Here is an 18,047-nt window from a genome sequence, read left to right as displayed (position 1 = left end):
GCGACTAGGATAAAACCCAATAAATCCTCCCATACGTATTGTAAGTCAATACTGCCAGACGTCCTCTTCCATGGTAAAATCATGAGGCAAGATACCAAGTATATTAAGGACAAAACAGCCAACCATTTAGTCATTCTTTCCATCAAACAAGGAGGTGTGATCCATATGGTTTATCCAGCGAAAGACCTTGCATTATATACCTCCCTCCGGGGATCTGTGCACACAAATACTGCAGATCGCCGAGTCACCCTGTTCATCAAACAAAAATCACAAACACGGGATGAGGGTTGCGGTATGTTAATGCCGCAAGTCACCTAAATGTCCCTTTAATTATGCACAGTTGCATGCATTACCTGTTGGTGCAACGGGCAATACGATATGTCACCAACCCATCTCTCAAATACAGGATGAGGTTACGGCAAATTGCTGCCCTGATCCAGCAAAGTGCCCTTTCGAATAGCCGTTAGTTTGATTGCAAAACACTGTTGCGGGCCATATGGAGTGCCGGCAACCCCCGCCCTCCCCAGTCACGCACTCACGTGTACCGCCTGAGAGTTTGGCCGATCCACGTAAAAGGGGAGACAAATTGCTGGTATGGCAACGGCCCCCCCTCCCCATTCCGTCCCTGTAGTTCCTACCTGTAGTCGGGTGCTCGGGTTCAGTGATCTTGCTCGTAGCGGCGTCCCGGATTAAGTGCCAGACCGCCATCGCGCTAGATATGCGGAAGTAAGTGGAGAGAGTCCCTCCCACTTCCGTGTTAGTCCCGCCCATTGATACTGATCACGTGTTAGGGCCCATGGCGGCTTCCCAATAGTAACAGCAGTAATGTAAACAATCAACCTTTCCTAGACTCGTATCGCATTGTAAAATCTACCGTGTTATTCAAACCCATTGATACTGATCACGTGTTAGGGCCCATGGCGGCTTCCCAATAGTTACAGCAGTAATGTAAACAATCACTCTTTCCTAGCCTCGTATCGCATTGTAGAATCTTCAACAGGATTGAAGCCAAATTATTTTGAAGACAAGAAGTGATTGAATAAGGCCCCCGGGAATTTCACCACGTAATTCTTTAAAAGAGATAAATTAAATGAATGCATTAAGTAAGATTGGCAATGTGATATAAGTAGATGTCTGAAGAAAGCCCTGTGAAGGTTAACAAGGTTATTGAATAATATTTATGCACAAAGATTAGAGCAGAAAAAACAATAACATCAGGCTTGGTTTGTATTCCACATCGCCCATTGACCACTACACATAGAATGCAAGGCTCGGAACAATGGTAATTGGCCTTGCTATTAGATGTGGTGAGTAAGGGGAATTATAGTATCTATTGATACATGTTACAGGCACATTTACGAATTCATTATTCTAAGAGGTTACATTCAGTTAAGGAAATAATGTAGTTTCCTGTCAGTGTTGTGCCCCATTTGTACCGCCCTAAAACGACAAATCCATTTCGCTTCATCTGTCAGTCAGTCAGTCAGAATATCTTTATTCGGCTTATTTAAAAGCCATACAAAGAGAGAAAAAAGATAAAATACATTTCATACAAAAATTTTCCTATTTACACAGAAAACATTAAATATAAACAACAAGTTTAAACAATGTAACAAACAAATAAAAAGTGTTACGTTTGAACATAGACATAGATGATAAAAAACATTTACTCTAAGACTAATCTTGACAGACAGCTTTCACCCGTGAAGCGGCTACCAGAAAATTAGCAATGCAAAAAGTAATGTGGGGATTGGGCAGTAATTGTAAAAAGAGCAGAGCCGGTCTCACTTGAGTGAAGCCGGCCTCTTTAAGAATGGGCAACAAATATTTTTTCCTTGGCTCTGAGTACAACCCACAGAACATGACAAAATGCATTGTATCTTGTACTGAAAACTGGTCGCAGCTACAGGGCAGGGCTAGTTCTGGCTTCTGCCAATTATTAAAAAAACCTAAATAAAAATGTAACAAATTAAATCTGAATTTGGTTAAAAGGAACCTATGGAAGGGGATTGTGACAAAACCAAGATAGGGTGCAAGTGATAACGAGTTAACCAGTAAACAATGATCCTTCACTGCCGGTTTTACCAATTCGCGTTCTTCGCGGCATGCTTCCTTCCTTCCCATAAAGGACTTTTTCACAAAGTCAATGTCTTGAATCCTAATATTCTCAGGGGAGGTAAAAAGCTCCGGGCAGCCTAGGTCTGAAAATGCCCTGTCAGTGTAATGCGGCCACAAGAGAAACAAACCTGAACCGGGAAGACACACTCTGCCCCAAACAGAAGGAATCACAATCCATCTCTGAATCAAACTGTCCAGTCAGATTCGTTACCCAATACAACAATAACAGTAACAAGATTTATAATATTCTTTAAAAAAACTGGTCCAGAGGCATCCCTAGCCTCTCAGATGTAATCAGTGACAACCCACGAGTGACCTATTGGAAAGGGAGATCCTTACGAGATACTCTCTGCAGGAGCTATGTGACAAATGCTAAACAGATGTGGTTTCCACCAAAACCCACAGGTTTCTTTAACTGTGGCTCATGCAATGTATGTCCCTTTGGCCGCAACAAAATCTCTGAATTCACTTTTAATTCGTCTAAAACGTACAGGATTACTGAATTCATAAACTGCAACACACCATATGTGGTATATGTGCTGGGTTGGAGTTGCGGAAGCATATATGTTGGCAGTACAGTACGTCCCCTAAAGGTCAGGATTCAAGAACCCCGCAGGGCTATTGCCAGCAAGGATGTTCGGTATCCTGTTAGTACACATTATCATGAGAAACATCCAGAAGATCTGACTTTTTGGTTTCATGGAATTGACCATATACCACAGGATAGTCGGGGTGGGGACCGAGAGCTGACACTCCGACAGAGGGAAGCGAAATGGATTTGTCGTTTAAGGGCGGTACAAATGGGGCACAACACTGACAGGGAACTACATTATTTCCTTAACTGAATGTAACCTCTTGGAATAATGAATTCGTAAATGTGCCTGTAACATGTATCAATAGATACTATAATTCCCCTTACTCACCACATCTAATAGCAAGGCCAATTACCATTGTTCCGAGCCTTACATGCTATGTGTAGTGGTCAATGGGAGATGTGGAATACAAACCAAGCCCGGTGTTATTGTTTTTTCTGCTCTAATCTTTGTGCATAAATACTATTCAATAACCTTGTTAACCTTCACAGGGCTTTCTTCAGACATCTACTTATATCACATTGCCAATCTTACTTAATGCATTCATTTAATTTATCTCTTTTAAAGAATTATGTGGTGAAATTCCCGGGGGCCTTATTCAATCACTTCTTGTCTTCAAAATAATTTGGCTTCAATCCTGTTGAAGATTCTACAATGCGATACGAGGCTAGGAAAGAGTGATTGTTTACATTACTGCTGTAACTATTGGGAAGCCGCCATGGGCCCTAACACGTGATCAGTATCAATGGGTTTGAATAACACGGTAGATTTTACAATGCGATACGAGTCTAGGAAAGGGTGATTGTTTACATTACTGCTGTTACTATTGGGAAGCAGCATGGGCCCTAACACGTGATTAGTATCAATGGGCGGGACTAACACGGAAGTGGGAGGGACTCTCTCCACTTACTTCCGCATATCTAGCGCGATGGCGGTCTGGCACTTAATCCGGGACACCGCTACGAGCCAGATCACTGAACCCGAGCACCCGACTACAGGTAGGAACTACAGGGACGGAATGGGGAGGGGGGGCCGTAGCCATACCAGCAATTTGTCTCCCCTTTTATGTGGATTGGCCAAACTCTCAGGCGGTACACGTGAGTGCGTGACTGGGGAGGGTGGGGGTTGCCGGCACTCCATATGGCCCGCAACAGTGTTTTGCAATCAAACTAACGGCTATTCGAAAGGGCACTTTGCTGGATCAGGGCAGCAATTTGCCGTAACCTCATCCTGTATTTGAGAGATGGGTTGGTGACATATCGTATTGCCCGTTGCACCAACAGGTAATGCATGCAACTGTGCATAATTAAAGGGACATTTAGGTGACTCGCGGCATTAACATACCGCAACCCTCATCCCGTAGTGGTGATTTTAGTTTGATGAACAGGGTGACTCGGCGATCTGCAGTATTTGTGTGCACAGATCCCCGGAGGGAGGTATATAATGCAAGGTCTTTCGCTGGATAAACCATATGGATCACACCTCCTTGTTTGATGGAAAGAATGACTAAATGGTTGGCTTTTTTGTCCTTAATATACTTGGTATCTTGCCTCACGATTTTACCATGGAAGAGGACGTCTGGCAGTATTGACTTACAATACGTATGAGAGGATTTATTGGGTTTTATCCTAGTCGCACACATGACGCTATTAATGGGTTTTTTCTAAAAATCTAATTTGGTAACACTGATGGAGTACTTATTACAGATATATGTCTACTTTTTGACTATAGGTGCTCGGTGGTTATTACCACGAACACCGTGCCACACTGCAGACCGGTGTCCTCTACGTCTTCACTCTATGCCCTTACCGGAGAATGATATTACAAGGAAAATAAGAAATTTCCCCTGGGAACCACTAGGTAACTTTTCCAGGTACATACTATACTGTGATATCATATTGTGATATTGTTGGACATTTCGGGTAGCTTTCATTTGCTCATTTTTAGGACTTACGTGGTGGGACCCAACTAATATAGTTTTGATAAATTGTAACCAATTACTGGTGGGCACATAATAATCCTGCCTTAAACGTTGGATCTTACTATATGTTACAATCCTTTCTTCGCTTGTTATTTTTCCAATGCTACAGACTCCCCGGCGGGCATTTGCTCAACTTTGAAACATCACTGTATCAAGTCCCTGAAATCTGCCATACTCTGAAAACTACTGAACTTAACGTTGGGATACCTACTGGGCTGACTCACTCGTACCTAGTGTGAACACCACCTTTTAATATATGTAGGTATATATACAAAACGCAACAGTTTTTGTGAAGTAGGACAGAATATGGGAATGAGGTATTGTGCTTGTTATATCATGCTAGCAGATATGACTCTTATCTTGGTTACTTTTGGGTATAAAATAGTCTTATCCGGAAACCCCAATTAGCTTACCAGTGGCATACAATGATGCCACACCTCTTGAAAAAAGTGAGAAATAAAATATATGGAGATGAATTACATACAAACCTCCTTTACTCCGCTTGAAATATCCTAGCTATTTCTTATTACTAGCTTACTAGTGGCTAGCAATGATGTCCCACCTCTCTCAAATATATATGGAAAAGGATTTTTTATTTGAACCTCTTTCCCTCATTTCAAATATTTAAGCTACTTCTGCTCTCCACCTTAGGTTATATGCCTTTGAAGAACAATTGCCATCTGCTGGTTGATCCACACGGTTTTGACCAAATAGGTTGACAACTTCAAACTGAATTGATTCGGTAAGTTGACAACTTAATAAACCAATAACCCCTTGACCTCTTACCTTCAAAAATCATTGGTTGTTTTGATTCGCAGTAGCTATTAAGTTTTTGCCCACGGTCAGTTCTTTTTGATATACCTCCTGTAAGTAGACTTGGCAATGTGTCTTTCCTCTCCTAAGATTATTCCCTTACTCTAATAGTGCTCTTGCTGAACTCATTTTCTAAGAATGGATATGATACAATTATCCAACAGCAAATATGGGTATTTTTGTACTAGTGGTCACACACCTTTTGTCTACATATGCAAAAAATGTTTTGCGTTCACTATGTTTTTACTGGATCCATTTTTTAAGAATGGATATGGTATCATTACTAAGTAGTAATCCACTTTAGCCCTCATTTTGTGATAATATGTGTAAATACATTTTCTGATATAGGTGTTTTTTGTACAAGTGTCTACACACTTTTTTAGCATATGCAAAAGAACTTCAATTCAGTCACTACAATGGTTGTATATATATATTTTTAATAATTAGGATTGTTTGTGGATATATATTGTCTTTAGTCTGTTCTCTTGTCTTAAATATAAACGTTGTAAATATGTGTTTTTGGGCCATGGTCCTTTTTCGTCTATTGTGATCAATTCGTATGTGTTAATTTTAATGTATATTTATGTATATATATATGTTTGTCTCTCTTTACAGCCCTGACGAAGTTCCACAAGGCAAATGGAACGAAACGCGTTGGCTGTGCCTGTATCTGACGAATATTGTTAAATAAAGAAGAAGATATACAATACACCATTTCTCTTTTGGACTCTAATTGTGTGCATCTTCCATCTTATGTTTGTGTATCTCTGATTTATACACCTATTGGTAGCAGGTGTAGGAAGAAGTTTGCACCATCCAGAATTTAGAACGATAGAACTCGTAGTGCTTGACCTGGTCTGCTGCCTTGATCTTTTGGAACTTTGCTGTATATATCAGATGTTGTAGATATTTTAAAGTAAAATTGATTGTCACATCCTCTGTAATTCTTAATATATATGTAATTTGTGTTTTTTTCTTATGATCATTTTTCAGTCCTGACGAAGTTACGTACTGTAACGAAACGCGTTGGCTGTTTTATCTGGTAATTACCGAAATAAAGAAGAGACTTTTTTTGAATACCAACATTGCCTCCTTGATCCTTTTGAGTGTGCCTCCTACCATTCGTTTCTGTTGAACTTTGACTTACAAACAAATACATAGCGTTTAGGAAAAAACTAAAAACGCATCTTTTTCCCAGAGACAAAAAAAAACATTAAAAAACACATTTTCTTCCCAAGGACTGACTCATTACCTGGGAACGCTTCCTTGGAACCCCCTCATTTAGGATGTGTTCTCCTTAGCGCTGTGATATCCTTACGGATGAATGTTGTTGCACTTTATAAATAAATAAATATATAAATAAATGCACATGACACTAAGGTGATTGACAAACATGGGACTAAAGTAGTCTGGTAATGTGTCAGTGTATGTCCATAAAATGTTGGGGTCTATTTGTTCTTTGAGCACATGTTATATGTGAGTTATTTTCCTTCCTTGGTTTCAGGTAACAGCTCATATTAGAGCTGTACTGTGGTGATGATGTTGCGTATGAGACCGATGTGCTATGAGCATGTCCATCGTTGTGGTAGTGGTCTCTTGCCAATGAAAATATGTGTGAGTAGATAGAGTGAGTTTACGCCACTAATGTCCATGCAAGGAATACTGGTACATGTTGATGAAGTTCTGTATGCCACTTTAATGTCACTGCTGTGTAAATGGTGGTGGATGGGTATGTAAAAATGTCTCTCACCTGTTTTATACTGTTTTTTCTGAATTTACCAAGCTAGACAGAGGAGACTGTGCAGACATTGCGGAGGCAACTAGAAAGAGTGTCTCAAGTCAGGAGACGGATGGCAGCGGAGTCAGTGTCAGAGATTGATGGACATGCTCTGGATGAAAGAGACTCATCATCGTCATCCTAGGTGAAGTCAGGCTATGGTGGCAGCCCTGTAGTGGTTGTAAACACCGCAGAACATGTGTCACATACACCCTTGTCTACCACCACCTGTTCCATCAACACAGTCCCTGTTGTTCCCCATAAGGTTGTCCACATGCCTTTCGTAAGGAGAGTGATGTCTCCTTTGCCCCAGGCGTCGGGATGAGAGCTGTCTCTTTGGGGAAGGTAAGTTTTTTAAAAACATTTTTCTAGGTAATTTAAGGGTGGGGGAGTGAATAGAGATGTGTGTAGTGTACGTAATGTGTTATTTTCAATTTTAGTGTATAGTGTTGCGTAGTTTTGGGAGTGTAGTATTTAGGCCCTCATTACGATGTCAGTCAGAAAGCATTCAGACCGACTCAGTGTCGAAATGGTTACCAACTGAATTAGATTTGGGGAGTCAGTCAGTAAGTCAAATTCACTTTATTGGTTAATTAAAACCATAAAAGAATACTACAAAAATGCATTACAAGTACATTTACAAAAATTATTAAATAAGCATAATCATCACAATTTATCAAGAAAGACATAATTATTTCATTAATATACAGAATAAAAAGGGGACATTTTCATACTCGTCCTGACACAAGATTCACATTATTAGCAGAACTTCCTTTCTTCTTAATCCTGACAGCCGCCATTAAAAAACTAGCCATAGTAAAAATTTTCCATGTATTATTTAACATTTGCAAATAAATGAAAGCTGGTCTTGCATGAGTAAAACCTTTGCCTTCGGTATTATAAAACAATTACGTATATGCAAAAAATATTCACAGAAGAAAACAAAATGCAGAGAATCCTGAGTAGAGAAATTGTCACAGGTACATACATCTAAGTCCTCCAGCTTTTTCCATCCCTTTGGCTCGGCAAAAAGCAAATGTAGTTGGTTTAACCTAAATTGAACCAATAGGAAGCGATGGTGCTGGTTAGACACAATGGTTAAGTATGGCTCAATCGTTAATGATGTACATATCAGCTGATTAGCCAAAATAGTTGCGTTGCTGAACTTATTCTGCTCTCTATCATTTTGAGATACCTGAACATACATATCTTTAACCCACACTTTGTCGTCTTTTAACAATTTTTTTGGGAAACCAAATAGCTCGGATCTGCCTAAATAAGCTGCAGTCCTTTTGACATAATGTAGCCATGGGATGCTATTTGTCAAGTCATGAGTTATACAGTCACGAATAATAACACGGTTCATCTCCAGCTCCGGTTTTGTCCAAATACTTATCATTTGAGCAGAGGATCCATTCCAATGGTGTCAGTTATATAATGCCCATTTCTTGAGGAATAATATAGGTGGATGTCGATGGTGGTACGGCAAGCACATTTCTTAGAAATGTATTTTCCACTATTTGCAGGTTCCCGGCGTTTCTGTAACCCCAAATTTCTGAACCATAGCTCGCAATGGCCAGACATTTAGCCCTGTAGATATTTAACATAGCTTGTATGGATTTAGATCCCAATCTGCGACAAAATCTAAAACATCAACAGTTGACTTTGCCGTTAGATTTCTTTTGGCCTGCATTTGTGGGTTCCAGGAACCCTTTTGTCAAATAACACTCCCAAATATGAGACTGACGTTACCCGTGTGAGATTGTTTCCCTCACAATAGTGGCTTTTACATTTCTTTGGCTTGGCCCTCATGATCATAATGTGGGACTTAGAGAAATTTACATCCAAGTCCAAGGACTTCATGAATGAAGCAAAAGTGGTTAAAAGCTGCTGTGGGCCGTTCGCCGTTCTATCTAGTAGAGCAGCATCATCTGCATATAACAGGGCCGGAATTAATTTCTATCCTATACACGGGATATCAATACAAGCACCCGATAGAACAATTTCAAAATTGTTAATATATAAAGAGAATAATAGAGGGGCCAAAATATAGCCCTGTCTCACTCCTTTAATTATAAGGACGCTACGTGATAGGTTCCCTTCTTTGATCAAATCGTACTGTGGCGCCCAGATCTTGATGCAGATCTGCCAGAAAATGTACAATATTTACATCTAATCCTAATTTCAAGAGCAGATGCCATACTTGGACCTCTTCACTCGGTCTAAAGCCGAAGAAAGATCCATAAATGGTAAATGAATTGTGCCCTTCTTCGCAATGGTATATTTCCCGGTCAACAAAGGCAAGATGAGGCACTGATCAGTGGTACCTCTCCCCTTCCTAAAACCATACTGAAGGTTAGAGAGCATGTTAGCATCATTCAGCCAGTCTGTAAGCGTGGCCAAAGCCACTTGTTTCCACTTGTTCTAGCACTTTAACAGAAGAATCAATAAAAGAAATTGGCCTATAACAGCGCGTGTCACTTCTAGAACCCTTTGTAAAAACTGGTACTATCACTGACAACGACCAGGATTTAGGTAAACCCACTTTACAGGCTTTATTAAAAACATCGGTAAGCAGTTTAGACCAAAGGGGTATGTTTGTTAAGAAGAGATCGGCGGGAACCCCGTCCAGGCCAGGAGCTTTATTTTTAGTCATTTGGGCTATAGCTTTTGCTACTTCACTAACTGTAAATGTTAGAAGATATTTCTTACCCACATAAATAGAATCACTCAGTTGGATTTCTCCCTGCAACCCCATATATAAGTTTAAAATGATTGTTCCAACCCTCTTCAGGAATATTACACTCCAACATACCACTTTTACAGCCAGAGAAGAAGGGTCTATTCACTACACTTCAAAATTTGGTGTTGTTTTTTAACACATCAATAGACGTTAATTCCATAAAAGCATAATTTTTAATCTGAGTTTTACGAGTGTTTGTAGCTAATTTATAATCTTTCCTACAATCAGCAATGTAGGTCTTGCCTTGTGTGCTATTTTTTAGTGCCCACATTAATTTGTGATGTGTGGCTGAACAACTGTGATCAAACCACCTTTCTCCTTTATTTACGTGTTCTTTAAGGGGGTCTGAAAGATCTTGTGCCATGTTGGAGAACCGCAGCCTTGAAGCCCAGCGGCACAGGGTACGCCTGAAATCCTTGGGATTCAACAGTCTAGTCAGAAACAGAAACACAGACTCTTCGTCTGGCGTAGAAGATAGTATTTATTAGCTGCAGCTAGTACAGTGGTCTTAGAAGTCGTTGGTATAACGAGGTTCAAAAGAGACTGCCACTTAACTCCGTGGCACACAGGTTTATATATGGTACAAAACAATGCAAAATACAATCACACAAGAGTATGAGACATTGGCAAACGTTAAAAACAATGCTTGAAGTCTAGAGCAACTCAAGTTCCCGGTTATGTTTGCCACTAGACCCCTTAAGTAAATTACAAATGAATCCACACAATCCGATTTACAAGCAGAGAAAACACAGCTGCATGTGGTAGAAGGACAATCGTGAAACAGGAGAATACACAAGATGTGTAGCAAAAGACAGCAGATAAGATAACTTGGAGGAAAGAATGGTGTGAACCAACAGACACTCCGGACGGGGATTAATCAGCTCAGACAGGAATTAGTGTACTCGGCCAGACCCTGACACTCGTTAGTAAACACAGGCAGAAAAGCCACCTGACACGTGAATGCAGAAATGACAAAAACATCTCGTTCGCCTCGCTGCCTGAGTGAGGGCAACATAAAATGGCGGCAATCACAAAATGGAGGCTGAGCACGAACGAATTAGTAATTTACAGAACCTCAATTTGCCTACTAATTTTATTGTATGCACTTAGAACACCATTGTCTCCTCCCTCACTATCACAGCACAATTCGAATTCTGGCCCTACTTTATTGGCTAATCCATTACAGAAATCTGCAGGAATGATCACACTCGTATCACTGAACCAGGCGAAACAGTCCCCTACGCACCTGTGCTCCTGTCAATGAGGAAATATAATTTTTGATCGAGTAGTGTTCCCCAGCGAGTACCCCACCGTCTCCATGTACTAGCTTGCAGTGCATGTAATTTCTCTCCTGTGTCAGCTACGAAGACGCAAACACATTTGCGTCCATCTTTAACATGTCCTCTTTCAGATCCGCCATGAACGGATTGTATATTCAGTTCCTATATATGCTGTGCCACCGTCTTTTTGTGGTGCACTTTACACGTTTTTCAGCTCTGGCGAAGTAGGCCCAGATTATGCCATCGAGCTTTTTCGAGTGTTTTTCCTGCTTCCTGACTCCGAGGGCCTCAGCCCAGGCTACCTCTGTACCAGTGGCCCCCACCTTACTCCTTGCGCGGCTCCGGCGCATAGCCTAACCTCTGCCTGCCAAGACTGTATTCAACCTTCGAATTATCTGCTCCACTCCTCGAAAACACATTCCTGTCTCGCTGCTCAAGTAAACATCCTTCCAGCTGCAGGAGCAGAGGGCCCGGTTCTTCTGTCTCCGTGCAAGTAATTCATAGACTCCGTTGCCATGGTAGGCCCATGCCCCCTCACCCCGCATGCCAACATGTAGACGCATATACATGCAGACAGTATAGAGTAGTCTCCGCCCGAGAGACCTTTTCCCTTCCAGATACTACAGTTCCTTAAACATATGATATCAGATACGATTTGGGATTAGGTTGATCTGACATTCTAGACTTATGTCTACATTTGCACGACTTATGTCTACCCTTGTAGTGCTAAATGTCAAGTCCCCTTCGCCCTCCAGTTACACGTCAGACTTACGTCAAGCTGCTGCGCGCGCATCTCTGCCATATATTTCTGCTGACATTGCAAGATTCTCCTATGTATCCACCTATTTGTGACCTCGTGACAAGTGACGTCTCTAGTATACGCCTTCATGCACGCCTATTGTAACGCCTTTTTTATGATGTTTCCATGTTTTATCTCTTCTTTTCCAGCTGTTACGCCTACTACATGCTCATACATTGTAATGCATTGACTATATATATGTACTTCAGTAAACAATATGTTGTCTGTCTGCCCCTTCCTGAACCTGTGTGGTGATGGAATGGTTATGCCACCTTGGCTCGAGCCAATAACCCAATTCCTTTTACAGGAATAAAACCCTTTTGAGTTAACCTCAATATCCCGGATTTTGCCTCTTATTTCTCTGAGTTATTCTTATTGATTATTGATTACAAATTAAGTATAGGTAATTGATTTTACCACAGTTCTGGCGCCCGAACAGGGACCCCTCCCCCACCCCACGCGCCGGAGGTGCGTTGCAGGCCTAGCCCCCTGCCACAGCCAGACGGACAATTACGCGTACCCGCAGGACTTCCTGTATCTCCCTCAGGCCAACGGAGGTGACTGAGGCTGCGATCGACACCCAGACGAGGCGGTGAGGAGTGCGGAGGATCCCGACCTGAGCCTAGCTGAGAGAGCAAGATCCGTGGTATACCGAGGCCCACCAGATTCCGAAGTATCTGCGTCCGAACCGAGTCCAGTCCAGAGTTTCCGAGGCCTTCTGTTTCCGTGCTTCCTGGTGAGTACCGTTGCTAGGGACGCATCCTGACGTGCGCATTAGTTTGTGCCGGTCAAGACGGGTTCGGGTACACGAGCCTGTTCTGCACTGTTTAGCAGTGTATCTATACTGTTTAGCAGTATATCTAGTCTGCATCTGTAAAAGGTGTATCTGTGCCGTTTAGCGGTACATCCTGTTTCACGTGGTTGGTAGGTTTTTAATTGTAATTGATTAATGTGGTTCGTTCTTGAAGTGTTTTAATGTGTCATTCAAATGTCGTGGTGTGAGTGAATGTTCGACCCTCATTATTGTGCTTACACGTGTTTTATGTTTAGTGTGTTCATGTTCATATCTGAAGTAAGAACCAAGTAGCCAGATTTCAGAATGCCGTTGTTCTCTAAACTAAGACAAATAAAAACCCGTAAGGGGGTTCTAGAAGAAGCTGTTCCCATACCACCTAGGGATACTCCAGGGTACTTTATGTACCATAAGCACGGCCTAGATGCCGTTTTGTTTCTCGACTTATGGGTGGATTACACTAAAGAACTGTCAGAGAATCAGAGATGGCCCGCTGCTGGGACATGGGATGCGGATTGCATCATGAGAGTAGAAGAAGCATTATGGAAAAAGAAAGCCAGACAGTCACAGAAAGATGCCATCGAGTTATGGCGTAAAGAGTCGCATAGACGCACAGAAAAAGCACACAGACTAGAAGAAAAGAGTAAGGAGGAGCCTGACAAGGCCCGAGAAGACGCATTAGTTGAGGAAGGTATCAGAGTAAAATTAGAACAAGTAGACAGACAGCGAAATACACTTATGAATGGCATGTTCCCCATCCTGTCAAAGGGCCTGCCAAAGGCCTCTCCAGAAGTACCAAAGGACCTACCACCCCCATTGCTCCCGACTAAAACACACCAGAAGACAGCAAAGGACATTTTCCTTTCTTCTTATTTAGACGATGTAGCTCCCACATATGTTAATACCGCATTGCCACCAGTGCCTGCGCCTAACGGTCAGAATCCTTATGCTCTTCCTCCCCGACAAGCTACTCCTCCCCGGATTCCTCCTCCTGATCTTCCTCCACCTCCGACTTCCCTTGACACGAACCCGACTAACCCTTTCGGAGCCGGCGCCTCTGGAGGCGCGTCCGGAGGGATAGGTTTCCAGACTCCGCCACAACTCCATCGCCTGAGTTTTAGAGAAATAGCGCAACAGCGTACACCTAGAACAGATATTACAATTCTTGGAGATCGCCTTGCAGACTGCAGATATGATCCTGTTCCTGGTAGAAAGAGTGACGAGAGAATGTTACTCGCATCAGTACGTTTACGGCGAGTCACGAACTTCCTAATGACACTACCTGAAATGACAGATCACTTAGATCGAATATATAAGTTTGTTCAGACAGGAGTAGGGCCTGACAGTATTAAAGAGGCCATGGCCTATCAGAAAGTGGATACTAAAGCCAAGTTATTGCGGTTTCTTATAAACTGCTTCATTAGAGAAGTAGATAGGCCGGGTATGAACCCGGAAGATGTAAAAGCACTCCATAGATGGGGTCAGAATATAGCAGATGGACAGCATGACAAAGAGGCCTGTATAGATAACATGTACCGAAGAATCAGAACTGCAATTAATAAGATGCATGAGAGAAGACAGCCCGTACCGGAAGTAGATTCCGACAAACATGAATCCACAGAGGAGGAGGCGGAGGAGGAAGCCGAGACACCAGAACAAACACAGTTGCCAGCTAGAGAAATGATAGCGTATGTAGGTAAAGGAAGACCATTTAATAATTCGATGCGCCCAGTGCGCCCGGAAAGTAAAAGAATATATCAGGAAGCCATGTGTAATCCCAGAACCCCTGAACACTTATTCCAAGCCACTGACAGAATACTTCAAGAGCGCATGGGGTACCATGTACTCGATTCTATGGATGAACAAGAATTAGCCAGGTCAGCCGTGCAATGGGCTGACAGCTCTGAGAAATATGGTGATGATGCGTTAGCACATACGTTCTTGAACTTGACACCGAGTGAACAGCGCTTAGCTGGTATGTACATGATACAACATCTGCTCTTATTGTATAAAAGCCAACGTTCTGATCCAGGTCCTCTGCCTGACATACTAATAGAACTGGTCACGAACAGATGGAAAGGTCTAAGTACTGATCTAATTAAAGTAATTCTAGAACACCGCCACAAGTATAGTACATTCTTATGTCCGCAGATCCATTCAGCACCCGTTATGGAACGAAAGACCATGTATTATATGGATAGACAGAATCCGTTGCGAGAAGTGCACCCCGTACAGAACGCAGACAACACGCTTAGACGTGTGTTCGTGTATACACCTGTAACTAAAATGGAATTATTGGAAATGAAAAAACTAGTACCCAGTCATGATAAAGATCCCGCAGGGTTTCACCGCGAAATAAAGGATATGTTATTAATGGGCGATTACACTTATCCCGACCTTATGAAAATACTGAAAGTACTACTACCTCCAGGCATATACGAGAAACTCAAAGAAAAAGAGTGGGAGGTGGGAGACGCAAAGATTGATTGGGCTGCATTACAAGATGAAGAGAATACCCGAGTGCCAGGCCTAGGGCTTGGAGATAAAGTTAAACTGTTACCAGGTTTATTGGTACAAGTGTTGCCACGTTTATTGAGTACGAAAAAGGAAGATTGGGGTGCAATTTCAGCATGCAAACAGAAACCTGATGAAGATACTAGTGATTTTTATACACGATTTGAGAAATGTTTTGGTATAAATAGCGGTCTGAAAGCAAGTAGCGAGTCATATCCACATCTTTTTGTAACGAAATTAGTCGAGAATTCCTTACCCCAGGTTAAGAACAGAGTACTGAAAGTAGAAAGTACTTGGCAAGCTAACACCCCTTCGCAAATGTTACAAATGTTACAGTATCACCAGAATAGACTTAGAGAAGAACAAGAACATGAACAAAGACGTATGAAAGATACGAAAATGAAAATGTTAGTTGCTCAGTCAGTTCCCGCCGATGGTCAGAAAAAGGGTGCGAACCAACCCAGTAATTCGTCAGTTCCTGTAAAGGGTGTATGTAATTATTGCAAACAGCCAGGTCATTATATAAACGATTGTGCAGTTCTGAAACACAATATCGCCACGGGTAAAACTAAAGAGAGACCGCGTCCTCCTAGACAAGATCAGACTTCACAACAAGTACCCCAGAATATACAACATATTGCACCCATGCCAGCATCTACACAGACCGTAGCGATACCTCAGCAACAACCCGTTACTGCAACACAAACCACTACACAGCAAATGTATCAGTATGCACAGAACGATTACCCTGATTACCAGCGATACACATGAAACAGCCTAGAGAGGGAATTCCGCTTGCCTCTTATTGAAGTTCCTGTAGATCAAAATGGTCCCTATGTACATAGTCAAGTATTAGGGAAAGACAGAAAGTTTCTCATTGATACAGGGGCAAGCAGAACAACGATAAGCCACAATGAAGTACCAGGGGCACCCCTCTCAGGCTCACAGAACGTGTCCCTTGGATTTTCAGGAAAACCCATTATTAATGAAGTATCACAACCTCTCCCTCTTGCAGTAGGTCCTCTGACGCGGACTACAGATTTATTGCTCACGAAATCATGTCCAGAAAACCTGTTAGGTATAAAAACATTGAAGGCTCTAGGAGCTATTATATGCTGTTCTCCTGAGGGAGTACGATTGTTTTTGCGAGATTTCAAAGGCCATTATGTATTGAGAGATATGGATCCCCGACTACAGAACGTCCCTGCACACTTGTGGGCTCAGGGCCCCACTGATGTAGGTTGCATGCACATTACCCCATATCGAGTCACACTCAAGGCAGGAGTGGTATTACCACGAATTCGACAATACAAGTTACCTCCAGATGCTGTAGTGGCTTTACTGAGAATCATTGACGAGCTAATCGCACAAGGAGTGGTTGTGGAAACCGACTCTAATGTGTGTAATTCTCCTATTATTCCTGTTCTTAAACGTACTGACCCAAATGCTCCACCTGTTTATCGATTGGTTATTGATCTGCGCGAATTGAATAAATGTATTGTACCACAGTACCCTGTGGTCCCAGATATCTCTTCGTTACTGACAGCCATTGATTTCGAAGCAGCGTTCTTTACTGTAATTGACCTCAAGAATGCTTTCTTCAGTGTCCCTATTGATCCGGAGAGCCAATATTTGTTCGGATTCAGTTTAAATGGACGATCTTTCAAATTTGCCCGTGCACCTCAAGGATTCACAGAAAGCCCCAGTATCTATAGTCAAGCATTGAAAAAACAACTCGACAGTATCCACATGCCAGTTCACACTGCCCTGCTTCAGTATGTCGATGATCTGCTGATCACCGCGCGAAGCGAACCCGAATGTGAGAATGCATCACTGATCGTTTTGAACTTCCTGGCCGACAAGGGACACAAAGTGTCTCCTTCGAAGCTACAATTCTGTGTTCAGCAAGTTGTGTACCTTGGTCACTTGCTGTCCAAAGTGGGGAGACAGCTCACACCCGATCGCATTCAGTTAATCGCAAACATGTCACCACCCAGAACACAAAAGGAGGTGCGGGCCTTTATAGGCCTCACCTCATACTGTAGACAATGGATTCCCCAATATGCATATCTAGCAAAGCCACTCATTCAGTTAACGACACAGGAGGCAGCGACTTCGTCTGTCCTCCCTTGGACTCAGGAACATACACAAGCTTTTGAAGACTTAAAGAAAGCCTTATGTCAAGCACCTGTTTTAGCAACACCATGTTACAGTAAGCCTTTTACACTTTTTGTCACAGAACGTGAGGGTACTGCTTTGTCAGTCCTCACTCAGGAACAAGCAGGTTCACACAAGCCTTGTGCTTATTTTTCTAGTACATTAGACCCAGTAGCACAAGCCCTTCCAGCATGTTTGAAATCAGTTGCAGCCACAGCTTTAGCAATCAGACAGAGTGATTCTATTGTGTTAGGACATCCATTGACAGTACAGGTTCCACATTCTGTAGAAGTTCTTTTAAATCGAACTCAGACCCAACACCTGACTATAGCAAGATTGACAGGTTACGAACTGACATTGTTTCAACCACACATCGAAATCAGACGCTGCAGCACGTTAAATCCAGCCACGTTATTGCCAATAAATGGAGTAGATCCATTGGCACATGATTGCATTGAAGTTATTACTATCACAACAAA

Source organism: Lissotriton vulgaris, chromosome 3_1 (genome assembly GCF_964263255.1).
Source record: "Lissotriton vulgaris chromosome 3_1, aLisVul1.2, whole genome shotgun sequence".
NCBI lineage: Eukaryota > Metazoa > Chordata > Amphibia > Caudata > Salamandridae > Lissotriton > Lissotriton vulgaris.
The sequence above is the reverse complement of the archived record's forward strand: the minus strand, read 5'-3'. Positions refer to the sequence as shown.